At 46.6% G+C, this 14,618-nt stretch overlaps 1 protein-coding gene across 2 annotated transcripts in view; it reads right to left on the bottom strand.

Moving 5' to 3' along the window:
- SCG2 (secretogranin II) overlaps positions 1-7,188 on the bottom strand; it is a 58,884-nt gene extending 51,696 nt beyond the window's left edge. The window contains exon 1 of one of the 2 annotated variants that reach the window (XM_050712454.1): positions 7,052-7,188. The gene's annotated coding sequence lies outside the window, so the exon portion shown is untranslated. The remainder of the gene's footprint in view (positions 1-7,051) is intronic. The other variant, XM_050712453.1, reaches the window with a different exon arrangement.
- Positions 7,189-14,618: the final 7,430 nt, after the last annotated feature.

The following is a 14,618-nucleotide window of genomic DNA, read 5'->3' as shown; positions in this document are numbered from 1 at the left end:
CTGCAAGAGGAATTACTCTTTTCCAGGCAATAAGCAAGAACGAATCAATGCAAGAAGCGTGCATAAAACCTGCCTCAAACTCTGCAATTTGAGAGCTCAGAACGGTGGCACAACCACTGGAGCTGGTGCTCGCACCTCCAGCCTTGGCACCTGCGGGGATGCTGGCTGGCTGACCCCGCAGAGAGCAGCACCATTTGAAAACATTTAGAACAATTATTAACTGTGTAATCACATCTCTTCTGCCAGGGTCTCAGACCTAACTTCATTTGTTTATACATTGCTGGGGTTAGCAAATCTCGGTTAGGCAGCTCTAAGGAGGAGGAGATGAGGCAGGAGGCTGAACAAACTGCCAAGAGCACTGCCCCTAATGAACTGACTCACCAGAAAGCAGGGGAAGTGCCAAGGCTATCTGAGGTTTTTGTGTGTATGTTAAAACCCTTTTATTACAAGAAGCTGAACTGCCTGTGATTCGCCTTAGCCTCAGACTATTTTACAGTCACAAGCCATTTTCCCAGTCTGGTCCCAGAAGGGTCTGTGAAGAAACAGAGCTAAAAGCTAGTCCAATGGACTCTGGCAAAAGGTGCAGTCACTTTTGCTCTCGTTTCCACTTTGCCTTATCAGTTATTTGCAGAACCCTGCTGTGTGTGGTACTGCAGTGTCCTTCCCTTGCCTCTGACCTCTCAGGAGCAAAGGTACAAGGCTTTGCCCTGGGGCAGGGGACACAACAAGGTAGACAGCATTCCCCTGGCGCCTCGCATTCCCCTGGCTCCTCAGCCAGTGGAGGGACCGCGCTGCAGGCTGGGGACACCAGTGCCCCATAGGGTGAGGACACCACAGGTCTTGCAGCAGCCTCACACCGACTCCACCAGTTCCTGTACATCACATCAACAGAGCCACTCACTGGGAAAATGAACTCTGGAGGGACTGAAGACAGACATGAGTTTGGATCATTTGTTGAGTGACTTGAAAAAGCATCCAAGTCATTTTCAGGAAACACTGAAGCACTTCATTCAGGCATTTTCAATGGAGACATTCTCAATTTTCCATTTTAAAAATGGCACTTTTTATTAGGGTTAAAAAAAAGACATGGATTTAGTAACCTAAACATGAAAAATAAAAGAAACAACTACCGTTTATGGAAAGAAGAGCCAGAGCACAGGATCTCACCAAATGCTTTATGTTGGTCCCAAATTTTGCCTCCAAAATGAAAAAAATTGTTCGAGTGCAAGTTTCTGGATGAAAAATTAATTCTGCTATTCATCCAGGTCTTGTTCTGAGACTTGGAGGAAAGGACATGCCTGAGGTCCCATCCCACCACTGCCCTCAGCTCATGCGCTCACTATTCACAGGATCCGAAGCGACGACAGGACAGCTCTGAAGAGACCGATCTGCTAAAGCCTTATTTCACAGCTGAAATACACTCAGATGCAGGCAATTAACAAGTTAAGATTCAAAAATAACAGGTTGCATTTCAACAGTCACATCCCCTCATGTTCACTGTCCATCTGTGGCATGCTCTCCTCTGTTACCTGAACAGGGGCTAAGGCAGGCAGGATACACAAACCTCAGAAGCATGTTGGAAAGCAAGGGATTGAATCTGAGTCTCCAGGCTCAGACCCCGCTACAGGACTAGCTTTCCTCTGTTCAGGTCATTTGCTATACTGGCCTTCATACTCCCTCCTGGTGTAGCAGGAGCTGGTATCTGGTAAGTGGCTTAGTTCTTGGGAAATGCCAAATGGAGGAAGAGGTATCAAGTAGAACATGACTTATTTGAGGAACCTGACTTATGTTTCTGAGCCTGGTGGTTGTGAGGTCTGAGCACTTCGTTTTGTTGTAGGTCATTCAGACATTCCCACGACTTTTCTAGATCTGCGAGCAGACAACCAGACACTCTCTGAACGCTTCATGGGCTGTGAGACAAAGGCACAACATGGTAAACGTCTGCATTTTCATCAAATCAAAATTATTCCATTCCTTATTTCCTTGTGCTTTATGTCTATCACTCACCTCAGGGGGCTAAGCAGAGGCTGATGATCATGCAGGAATCCCTGCACTGGCTGACTAGCCATCTGGAGCTGCAAGCCTCTGAGCAAAACTACCTGCAAGCAGTAAGGCAACCACAGACATTTACTGGCTGCTGAAGAGGGCTTTTAACGCTATCTTTTCTTCTCAGGCCTGAAAAGAAGATAGCAGACAGACATCTTACACAAATTCAGCAAGTTAGAGAAAAGAGACTGGTGCATAGAGCACCTGGGGTTACGTCTGTGATATTGAGAACCATGAATCCAGGAGATATTAGGCCAGGAAGACGTGTCTGGCCAGAAAGGCACATCATGCTTGCCTTCAAACACAAATGTTAATTTTAGTTTCTGTTCCTCCTCCACTGCATGCTACGTTCCTACTCACAAATGAAAAATCATTTGTATACGATGGGATCTTATACCTCTCTAAACTACAGCGTCTGCAAAAATGCCAAGGCCCAGGGCTCAAGAAAGCACACACCCAGAGCAGCCAAGCGAGTGCAGATGACAGCCTGGAGGAATGGGACAGCAGGGAAACGGATGGGAAGGAATGGCAATTAGTAGCTGTGCATAGGTAACAAAAAGGATTATTTTTACAGCAGCAGTACTGGTTTAATTTAGGCATCACTGGGAAGACTACAACTGGCTCACATAAATGCCTGCTGCATATGCCAAATGCCAAAGCATAAATCCTGTCGGTACTGCAGCAGAAGCAGCTCTACCTGCCCTCCTTGGCCCACTGGTTTCCTCAGTGCCTCCATCATTCTGTCCCTTTGCTGCTTTTGCATACAACTGATGACTTCAGAAGGTCTACACGACGGTTTATAAAGCATAGGATTTTGTATCGAAAGATACAGAAAAACTGCAAAGAGGCAAACATTTTGACATGCTCCACACGCTGAGCATATTGCCCAGAGACTGTTAAGTGTGAATCACAATCACCGCACAGCCAAGAAGTCCAGGCAGTCTCTAGTAATGATAGTGAGTATTCAAGAGAGAACATCCAAAGCTGGAGGAGGATCACGTCAGCAGCCAGAGACTGCAGGCTTCCTGAAAAGAACCCTAAAAAACATTTTTCCTAGCAAATCCCACAAAATGGTATTCACAAGTCCAGCTGGTGGTAACTGAACACCAAAGGATGCATTCCCCCGAGTACCACTCTGATCTGAGCAGTTCCCAGGAGGGCAGACTGTAAGAAGCAGGGCATGCATAAAATCATTCTGCTGGTACTCCTCAGTCTCCAGGAATCACAGAGTTAAGGATTTAGGGACAGAAACCGGATCCAGACAACACACCTGTGGACTCATCTTCTGTGAACTGCCTGACTAATAAGACACCCACGGCACCCTTGGCAGTGGAGTAAAAATCTTTCACCTGTGCTGTATGAGAAAATATTCTCTTTAGTTTTCTTTACTTTTAGTGCCTAAAAACGTCAGAGGTTGTACTCTTGACACTTCTTGTTAGGAAGCATTCTTACAGTATTCATAATTTCATGCATTTGCGTAATTTCCCCTGTAGTCATCTTTCCAAGCTGAAACATCTCAGGATCTTCTCGAAGCAATACCATTCCATTACTACTATCAGATCCCAAACAAACAGTACGCTACACGACAAACATTGAAATATCACATGTACTCCCCCCTCACCTCCCCCACCACGTATAACACTGCTTCAACCAGCTGGATTCATTTAGTTGTGATTTTCTCTCCTTCTCTCATCTATTCTTATCTGCTGCCCTTCCTGTCTTTCCTAGTTAAATTCCTAAAGGCAAAGTTCATCTCCGCTAGGCCAATACGCTGCTGTATAAAAGTGGAAAAAGGCAGGCAAGGTTTAGAGCACGTTCTTCTTCAAACTGTAGATAGTAAGTTCTGCAAAACACTGAAAACATCTTTTACAGATCCGTGTTTATTTTAGCAATTAAGGGCACCGAGACTGTTGGGAAAGTCAATATTCGGAAGAGCTGAGAGTTCACTTACAAACACCAGGCAGGTGTCGGCACCTGCAGTCACCTCAACTAACATTTCCACCCAAGCTCCTCGATCAGCGATGGGTATCAAATGTCTGGCTAAATGGAAACACTGCTTGCCAGCTCCTTTTCTATTCAGGCCAAGTATGTTTGTAGAGCCCCCCGTTCTCAGGGGAATTCTTTTGATCTTTCTCCAGGGCTTCAGATCACGTCTACAGGAACTGACTTTTCTCACTGTACTGACGGACAGCGCAGGCAGGAGGGAGGCAGGGCCTTTTACTATGTAGGCAACAACTCTGCACTCAAAGCTATGCAAGCAGAACCATGTACTCTCATCGAGATTATACTGATAACGGTGAGGTGGCAGTAGGATCAAGGTGTTGCAACACTTACGGACACGAAAGACTACAGCAACATGTGTCCTTGGGGAAAAAAATATTTTTCTCCTCTCTGTTCAGTCCCTGCTCTTTCACTTTCTTATCCATTGAGAACGCAGTCCTTCAGGAAATGTTTCTTCACTGCAACAATACACGTCAGGGAGGAGAATTTAGTCTTTTTTTCTAAAAAGTCTTTGTTTGACCTGTCACAAGGTAGCAGCTGAGCAGTAAACCGGTCATTCTCAGCAGGATGCGAAGTAAACTTTGCTAAACAGATACTTTCCTGAAACTTGCCTGGAGATTTGCAACAGAGCAAACAATTGAAACCACCCTCCTGCTGAGAGGTGGTACCATTACCTTCCATTCAAATCTCAGACCATGTGATAGTGGTGGCTAGCACAACTACCTCATACCAAACAGGAGGAACCGATCTAATGAGTTTAAATGACCTGCTGGAAGTTCTTCAGTTGTGAGCCTGAATAAGGCTTATTCGTGGTTTGTAACCCAATAACCCTTAATTCTTGACCGGTAAACCCAGTGCAACCACCCTTCACAGAGGCTGGATGACAGACAGAGGAATTTTAAGTGAAAGAGTACCCTGACAAAAGCACCCTTTCATCAGCACTGGTTCTACAATAGGAGAACAGGGTAAGGCTGACAGCACTAGCTGATGTTATAATGCCAGCAAGCATTATTACAGCAATGCCTCAGAAAAGGAAAAACAAGGAACACACACGTTTTAAAAAATTATAATTGATACAGCAGACAATACTGCTAATAAGCAGTGCTACTGTAAGCACTGCTCCCTTGGGACCACCGTGAGTGCTTTAGGAACTGGCATTTGTGAAGTGCACCAGGGCAGAGTGCTGAGCTCAGCTTCCCCGAAATCACCTCCCATATTTACTGACCTTCAAGGGCAAAATAGGAACTCCAGTTATTTACATAAGCTTTACCTGAGGGAAATTAATATGTGGGGCTGTCTCAGGGTGTAACCAGAAAGGTTGAATATATGTATGAGGACTTAAGGCGTGGAGACTGCATCGCCATCTGTAAATTCGTTACTGCACATATTCTATATGCTAATGTAATGACAGGGTACATTTTTCTAAATACACTAGACAACAAATATGAGGTGTGTTCTGACCAAACCACTGAAAAGAAACAGCTCAGCTCCACCTTTGAGGACACAGCCAAACATCAAAATTCAACCTCCAATGAAAGCAGAGACTCCTGTGCAGTTGCACTGCTGGTAACTGATATTACAGATGCACACAATAGGCAAACTGGGCAAGACAGGAGCTTGGGGCATGCTTGCAGAACCTGCCCTAAGCCTGAATTATCAAACAGCGAGATGCTTTCTCAATTACAAGACATCACTGACCATCTTACTGCTTGAGAGCCTACAGTCCTCCTTGGGGAAAATCTAGCCATTATTCCACAGATGTCGGTCATCGCATTTAACAAAAGAGAATAACCACGGCAACCTTTTCTGATCCCAGCAAACAACCACCAGACTCTGCAAGCACACGGATGAAGAACTGAAGGGCTTCCCTCGCAGGATCCCTTTAACCTGGAGGGCTGCTGCCCCTATGCACCGCTGGTACAAGCTCAAACAAGCAGCTGCTGCCACCTCTACCCAGCCAAGGGTCCAGGTTGCGCAGGTAGACCAGCTGCCAACACGCACCGTAGGAACAGACCCAGACCCATACAGTCCCTATCACACAGATATGTTACTCCTATCGCCCACTCATCATTTTGCCATGAACTGCACCCTACTTGAGTGGTTATTTTTTTTTAGCTTAGACTCTACCGAACCGCACACATGAGCATCTGTCACTTTCTTTCTGAACCTGACGAAACAACTTCAGCCAACCCTGGCAGGAAGGCAGAACTATTACTGACTAAGCTCCTACAGCTCTCAGGAGACGAGGCAGCTGAGCAGAGGCCCCTGGGCTGAAGGCAAGGCTCCGCACGAGCCCTCTGCTCACCAGACACTGGGGAACACGCATGGGGAAAGGGCTCTTCCCCGTGCTCCTGACACAAGAAAACCTACTGCCCGAAATTGCAATGCTCAGACACCGGCCAGCCAGAAGACAAGGACCCATGTGAAAGCAAACTCGATACTCCTCCAGGCACGGCGCTGACTTGAACCTGAGCTCCTCGGGTTACAGGAAGCCTTAATCAACTCTCTCCAGAGCAGCCTTGTTTTCCTGGTTGGCTACTGAAGTCTGTCAGCACGACTGAAGTTCACCCCAAGGGTCAGATAGGAGGAAATAAAAAGAACCCAACGTTCATTTCCTCCAAAAGGCGCAGACCTTGCCCGAGCTCCCTTGGGAACAGGGCTCCCACCCGTTGGAACAGCTGGGACAGCCCTCCGTGCATTTTACCTCTGCTGAAACGCAGCTCGGGCCATTCATTCCAGCAGAGGGATTTCTCAGGGAAGAAAAGTTTCTTTTCTCCGTGACCGAGAACGCAGGAGAGGCTCGCGCTGCCTTTTGCTCTCTGCCCCGTCCCCCTCACCTCACCGCACCGCACCCCCGCCGACCTCCCCCCGAGCTCCGCCGTTCGCTCCGGGGGCCCGGCGGCCAGGTCAACCCGGAGCCGGGTGCTCGGGGGCCCTCCCGTCGAGGGGCGCCCCCCCCCCCGGGGCACCGCCGCCATCTCGGGGCAGCGCGGGGCCCACTTACCATGGTGTGGCGGCGGCCGCAGGCTGGGAGCCGGCCCGGCCCGGCTGGCTGCCGGCTGCCTCCCGCCCGCCAGGTGAGGCCCCGGCCGCATCGCGCCTTCCCACAATGCCCCGAACGGAAACTCCCCGGCGCCTCCTCCCCGCACCTGCCGCCGCCCCGCGGAGGGAGCCCGGCGCCCGAGCCCCGAGGGCCGCCAGGGCAGGGCCGGGCCGGGCCGGGCCGCTCCCCGCGTCCCGCCCGGGGTGGCCGCGCCGCTGCCCGCAGGCGGCCCCACGTCTGGGAAGCCGGAGGCCCGGCCCGCCCAGGGCTGACCCCAGGTGCTGCGGGAGCCTCTCGGCGCAGCCCGAGCGGGGTTCGGGAGCGGTGCGCCCCCCGTCCCAGCTGCACGGCCCGAGCAGCCAGCACCCACGCCTTGCGGCGCACCGGCAGAGCTACTGGCACCGCTGTTCTGCGGCCATCCCCACCGGAGCGAGACCCGGATAGCTTAAATACCGTAAACGGCCGGGCTTTGCTAACCTGTTCTTTTTGGCTGAGCTGGATGAGGGAGCGAGACGTGAGTGGCTCTGCCAGCCGATCAGCGAATCCCCGTAACCTCTGGCAGGGATTTGCTGGGGAGTAGCTGGTGCCAAAAGAACACGCAGCTTCCACAGACTCAGCATCTGAATCGGACGCTCTAAATCCAGGCCTGAGGCTTCGCAAGCTCTTACCACAAACCTGATCCAGACGCAAACTACCAAAAAAACATAAAATGGGAAGAGTTAGAAACATAAAATGGGAAGAGTTAGGATGTTCAACTCCCACAGTGGTAGTTCCAAGGAGAGATGCTCCCCCCGTGCACCATATGCATCTCGCCACATGTGGTGGGTCTGGAGTCAGGATATGCCCGGCTCCTGCACGCAGCACTGGATGCATCTGAGTCACCGGCAAGGAAGGGAAATGTGAAGGAGCTCAGGCACTCCAGGGGACACTGCGGTGTCAGTGGCTGTCACTGGGGGGAATCTCTTTCCAAGCCTCTGGCTTCAGCAAAGAAGGGATATCCCTTGGACAAAAGCAATAGCATGCACACATCAGAGACAGCCACTGCGGTGAAATCCACTCACAGTTAGAAACGCTGGCAAGAACAGAGACAAGGGATGGCATCATACCCACCCCATTGAAGGGCCAGAATTTTTCCTAGTTTTCTCCTTGCAAAAACTGAAGAATTCATGCTTTCTAAAGGAAAAGGAGAGAAGAACTAAGCTTTATAGCCAGCAGAAATTGAGGGATGTCAAAAAAAAAAAAAAAAAAAAAAACACAACCTGATTCTACAAGAAAGAAAACATCATCACTGAGGCATTCTAGGCCTACGCCTACATGCGTATCTATGCCTAGATCACCCATGCAGCTACATCCTCTTCACTGTAAAGAATACATGTCAGTACAGATGTACATGCAGGGATATGATCCCTATGCTCATTTAAAGGCGTGGAGGCATTTTGCACAGTTTCCTCAGCATGCATGACCTCTGCCCTCCATAAACTATGATTTGGTCTACACACATTCACAGAAACCTCCACTTCTGTTTGCTCAGTTCTCGTTTCTGTTTTCTAACCCCACAGCATGATGAGCGCTGTGCTGTACTGCTGCTGGCTGATGACCCCTCTGGTTTCATTTCTGGATTGCACAACACGATAAGCACAAGTCCCAGCTCCCTGCAGACCCCGCTGATGCTTCATTTGCTTGTTTGCCTCTGGCCTCTGTCACTTCCTGAGAACGCGCCCTGGGCCTATAAAGCAGCACTATCTACAGACTGCATGAAAATGCTCGCCTTTTACAGCACTGCTGTGGTGCAGCACACACTATGCCATGCTGGCCACACTGATTTTGCCAGGACGCCATCACTAAGTCTGCCAAATACACACTTACTGCTATCAGCATCTGACAAAGCAGACCAAAACCTGTTCCTAGATTCTCTGAAAGGTAGCTGGAATGAGTAAATAGGCTACAAAAGCTGCCATGCTGAACGACAGGCATACTGCCTTCCCCAGGAGGTCCGCATTTGGTTTCCCAAGCGCAGAATCATGCTCCTGTCCCATTCAACCCCCAGCCCCACCTGCTGTGGCCTATGCAGAACAACAGAGCTGGCTCTGCGGGCAAAACCCAGATGTTCCTCACTATTGCCAAATGGGGAATGTCCTCAGGCACCACTGTGGAACTCAGAAAGCCCCATCTCTGAAAGCCAGCCGGTATGCCAGGTACGTGCAGTTGGACTGGATTTGCCTAACATGCAAGAATGCGGACACCACAGTGCAGTTGTACTGGAGTTGCACGTATCAACATTTTCATCTCCAAAATTAATTAGAAAGTAAAGGCTGAACACATCATCCCAACTCGCTCCCCACGTCCCAGAAAAAAAGTTTCAGGAAAGCAACTCCCTTCAGCAGCCTACATCCTTCTCAGCTACGTAACTTACTCCAGTAATGGACAATACTTTTTTTTTCCCTGCCTAATCCTTTCCCAATAATCTTACTTTTCCATGCAAAGACCTAACCTAAGTAGACCCATGAACTCAGGAGAACCAGTCTGCTGCTTTTGTGTTTTCGCAAATACATCAGAAAACAAGCAGCAGCAGCAAACACACCACGCTTACAGTGCACGTTAAAGGCAGAGGCCAACTTCAACACGTTATGGCCAATCTTGCAGCTTAGCAGAGGGACGAATTTTGCTGCCCTACAGAAACAGGACTGCAGATATAGGATCACGCCTAAATTAGATGCTTTCCAGAGCAGAAAGCCAGGCTGTACTTAATGACTGACTAACTAGAAGTGATAGAGTTGGAACTCTCCCCCTCCCTTGCTTCCCCACCACCAGGCACAGTGTGCCTGGGTAACTTTGTGATGAAGATAGCTCAGACTTCCCAAGTAGCGACTGCTGATGGTTATCAGTGTTGCACAGCAATGGGAGTGGGGGAGGCAGCTGTGGCACAGGGTTATGCCAGCTGCACTGGTGGGGGTGTCCTTAAGCCAGAAAAATGCCATACCATAGACTCCTTTGGGTTCTTTCCTTAGGTCCAGTTAATTCACCTGGGCACAAAAGCTCGCAAAGCAACGGAGTTATTCCTCTAACTCAAAATAGGCTGCAAGAAGACTTTGTGGCCCTTCTCTTTTTGCTTCCATCACTGCCTGGAGGAAAATTCCTTTCCTGAGGGCCCTTTGACAAGGCTTTAAATGAAGGCAAGATTTTTTTTTTTTTTTTTTTACTGCTGCTGGATGCTGCATTCTCTTAGTTTATATTCCACTCTTCCAGCAGCTTATCATGTTCAGAAGCAGACAATTTTCAAATCAAGTGTTACAGTGACTTCAGTAAGTCTTGTGTGCATTGAGCTGCTGATAAAGCCTTTTCTAGATCCTAGGTGTAAGCTTTGGTGAGTTTCAACATTATTTATTTGAAAAGAAGTCATTGCTTAAAAAAGTCAGATGCTCTGGACTGATGAAGTCCTAAGCCTGCAACATACTTTATATAAGGAAGAAAAAGTTCTCATTTCTAAACAACTGCCAAATTTCCTTCTGAAAAAAAAACAAAACCACATGCCCTTTTATTGCAGAGAGAAGCGTCTTTACTGACGTCAAGTACCACAACAAACAAAGCAGAACACTCACCATTTACCCTGACTCTAGCCAGCATACTCCTCGGTTTCATTTTTCAGCACCTAAACTGATCTTCTGGCAGGCACACAGAGCCACAGACTATTCCAGGTGAGCAGCCCTTTGTGAAACAAGGAGTTCAGGCTGCTGAACTTGGTGACTTAATGGGAGACCTGCTGTGAAGGTTTTTTCCACTTGATAGGAGATCCATAGGTAAAAGAAAAAAAAAATTAAAAGCCCAATCTAAATTCAGCTGCAGGAGGTAGCTTTTAATTGCATTTTGGATCAATAAAGCAGCAATCTAACACCTCCTTGTGTTACTAGGCAGGGGTTTGTACTTTTCCAGACAATTTTCCCCCTGCTTTTTCATATGTACTCTTTTGCTCGTAAGATCTGGATTCTCCACAGTTTAAGTGCAGAAAAAGTATTCACATCCTTAGAGAACACACAGAATGATTTATCTGTGCCACAGATTTTGGTACCTTACCAGCAGCAACAGCACGTTCACTAAATAGTCCCAACATTTAAGCAGTTTAAGGTACTAGAAAAGTTTTAAAAATAGCAGTCTCAAATTGTTACAACCTGCACTGAAGTGATAGGTGTACTCAAGGACTTAAAGGGTGTTAAGTAGCATTTTATTCCTTTTCCCAGCTGTATAATGCTAAGAGCAGACCACAAGGTAAATAAGCATTAATGAAGCTCCATCCAGAAACCTCCTGTCAAGAGAAAATGTGTTATTGTAGCCCTCTTGTGTTCAGCTGCATCATCAGCTGTTGGATCCAGTCTCCTTCCTTACGCCCCTTAACTCAACAGCCAGAGTACCCTTACATGCTTTAACCACACTGCCATTCAGTTCTTTGCCCCCTGCACCTCCCTTCAGTTTTTTTCACATTTTTCCTCTTGCCATCCCCAAATGTACAATTCAGGTATACTCAGGCCATGCTCTGCAACAGTAGAGTGCTCAGTTGGTACGCTCCACAGCGAAACAAGAGAATTACTGTTTAGTAGTAGGAGGAGGGTTAAAACATCCCTCACTGCCTATAAGCATGCTTATATTCCCAGCACTTATTATATTTATAAATGGGCCACAATGAACACAATTTACAGCCTTTTTCCCCTTATTAGGTTATGCCTAAGAGAACAAGTTTTAAATTGAACACCACACAAGTACCATTCAGGCATCTGCAACATTTCTCTATCCCTACAGAAAACACCCTGACACTCTCCAAGCCCAGTAAGTACTATTGACCGTACTATGGGTCCCAGACCTTCCCTATCGATCACCACGATTAAAAGGTCTGGTGTCCACCACTTTGGTGGGACCCCGCACAGTCAGGGTTGCGAGAGGTAATGTTTTTCACAGTATGCTTGTCCAAACTGCAAGGGCTGTAGCAAACAGAAGAGCAAGGATGGCAACATTGCTGTGGTTACTGAATGGGATGGAGCCTTGTAGCTGAGGATGAGATAACAGGTCGGTTCCTAAAGACTCACCTTCCACGTCTGCTGCCTCAGTCTTCCTTAACAGCCACTGCAAGGCCAGCTCACTCTTACAGACCAGAAGGCTCAGGCAAGCAGTTTGGTCGTGCTTCAAGAGCTCTTATCACCCGTCTCAAGGAGCCAAACTCCAACACAGACATGCTGCTGCAGAAGAAACCTGGAGAAGGAGCCACAAACTAAGAGAGAAAGAAGGAGAAATGTAATGAGAACAGAGAACAGGCAAAGGACAGTGACTAGAACAGAAAAAAAGCTATGGCTTAGCAGCAGCTACATCAAGGAACGTGGGCAAGCAGCGCCCACTCCTGATCAGCAACACAGAGGATGCACTTCAGTTCGTGAACATTTGTAAGAGTTTTGACAGACACGCATATAGACCTTAGGAGTAGCTAAAACCATACAGAAAAGAGGCTTCAGAAAAGAAAGATCAGGATAGATGCGTGAGGCTCATGGAGTCTTCTTTACTTGAAAGACAGCCATAGAGTAGCAACGTTAAGAGCAAGTTTAACCCTGGTCTGTCTTCCCCCAGAAACAAGTAAAGGGGAGAAAAGCATGCCCCTCCAAAACATTTGTTCAGTTTCCTAAGAAACAGTATAATATAAAGCATTTCAGAGGAAGAATGGAAACACCTCATATAAAAACACAGATGGAAAATCCTACAGTAAACCTGTATTTCTATATTAATTCATCTTAGTTTTGGACTTTGGCATTTGGAAAAATGCTAAAAGATACCTAAGCCTCTTGGCATCTCACAGAAAGCATGATTCTTAGCATACCAGTGCCTTTCTAGACAAAATTAACAGGACATACTTAATAATTCAGTTATAACAGCTAGACGTAAGATAACCCATACAATCCGTGTGACAAAAAGCAACTCAGGAATGAATATTCCAAATGTTCTGCAGACAAGCCAGCCAATCCACTCGCATTGGTTTAGTCACATTAAGAATATATCAAAGAATCTGGTTTGTCTCCTCTATGCAGGGGCAGATTACATAGAAAAATCAGTAAGAGACCCTGGGTATACAAGCACATTAGAGATCAATCAGTTATGGCAACTCTGAGCTGCGCATATACTGGGGGGAAAAAGGCTCATGATATGGAAGCAGAAAGCAAAGTTTCTAATGACCTCATGTTTCAGTTCATTATTTAATAAAATATTTTATATTTAAATGAGAAAAAATAATTTGTATAGACTTAGTTTATTACTGATATCATTTTAAAACTTTCTTCTGTTGCATGAACGATAAAAACAGTAACACTATCTTGAAATCTGTTCAACTATTAGCTTTTGCATATTTATAGTTTAGTAGCCTGCACAGATACCTAGAGACCATACCCTTACTTTCTCCAAAGGGGCAAAAACTGCAGGATCATTTGGTTGCAGCTGCTTAAGAGTTCATTGAGAAGGCTTGCTGTTCTGGATACATCATACAACTGCCTTTCCCCTTAAACCCACAAGGAGCAGATAAAGCTTCGAAAGGTCAAGTTTCAACCCACTGAAAGATATTTAGTTGATGACAATAAAAAAAAAAAAAGCTAAGCTGGCAGAAGTTCATTATTTCCTCAAGAGTTTGATCGTGGTGCTTCAGTTAGCCAAGTCATTCAGAACTAAGGACTTAAGTCTACTCAGACAAAAACACCTTAGAGAGCTTTCCTTCTAAAGTATGCAGTAGTAAATCTGAAAACCATTAAAAAAAAAAAGTCTTTCCTGAATCCAGCTTGTTCTAAATCTGTCCATTGCATAAAGTCAACACACCACAAACCTCATTGCTAAGGACTTGCCACACAGCTTATCGGAAGCTTGTATTGTTGTAAACTGCATAAGCAACGTGCAAAGTGGTCAGCTACACATTCTCATTTATGAAAACAATGCATTTATTTCAGCATTTTCACCACAAGGACCCCTTTTGCAGTTCTCAAACGTTTTCATACTCAATCCAGAGTTCAGATAGCTTATTTACAACACACTGTATGATGGTCTGCAGAGACCTCTGAACAAGCTTTCCCGACTACAGATCATGAAGAGCTTGATTGTTTCCGGTTAAGTTTTTGTTGCAACTAGAGAACAGGGCATCCTGCTTTGGGAAATGTGAGAAGTTGAAGCTGATCAAAATAAGATGTCTCATTAAAAAAAATATGGTATTATACTGCATAAGCTACTCAACTACCTTTCAGCAGTGGAAAGAGTTTGTGAAACCCTTTCAGATTCCTTCTGTAGTTTCTAAATACCCCAGGGAGCGTTCAGCTATGTTACATTTTAACAGGGCAGCATTCAGGTATTCCGAGTGTTACAAAGCCACCAGTGCTGCATCCCAGCCTGCGAAGGCTGTGAGCAACTGTGAAGTATATATTCCCTGCTTGTCCTCATCCTTCCTCCATGAGGAAGTATCACAAAACAAGCGCAACCACCTCCCGTGGCTGCAGTTTGTCTCCTCTGTGTATATCTT

Source organism: Cygnus atratus, chromosome 9 (genome assembly GCF_013377495.2).
Source record: "Cygnus atratus isolate AKBS03 ecotype Queensland, Australia chromosome 9, CAtr_DNAZoo_HiC_assembly, whole genome shotgun sequence".
In the NCBI taxonomy this organism is placed as follows: domain Eukaryota; kingdom Metazoa; phylum Chordata; class Aves; order Anseriformes; family Anatidae; genus Cygnus; species Cygnus atratus.
The sequence above is the reverse complement of the archived record's forward strand: the minus strand, read 5'-3'. Positions and strand labels throughout refer to the sequence as shown.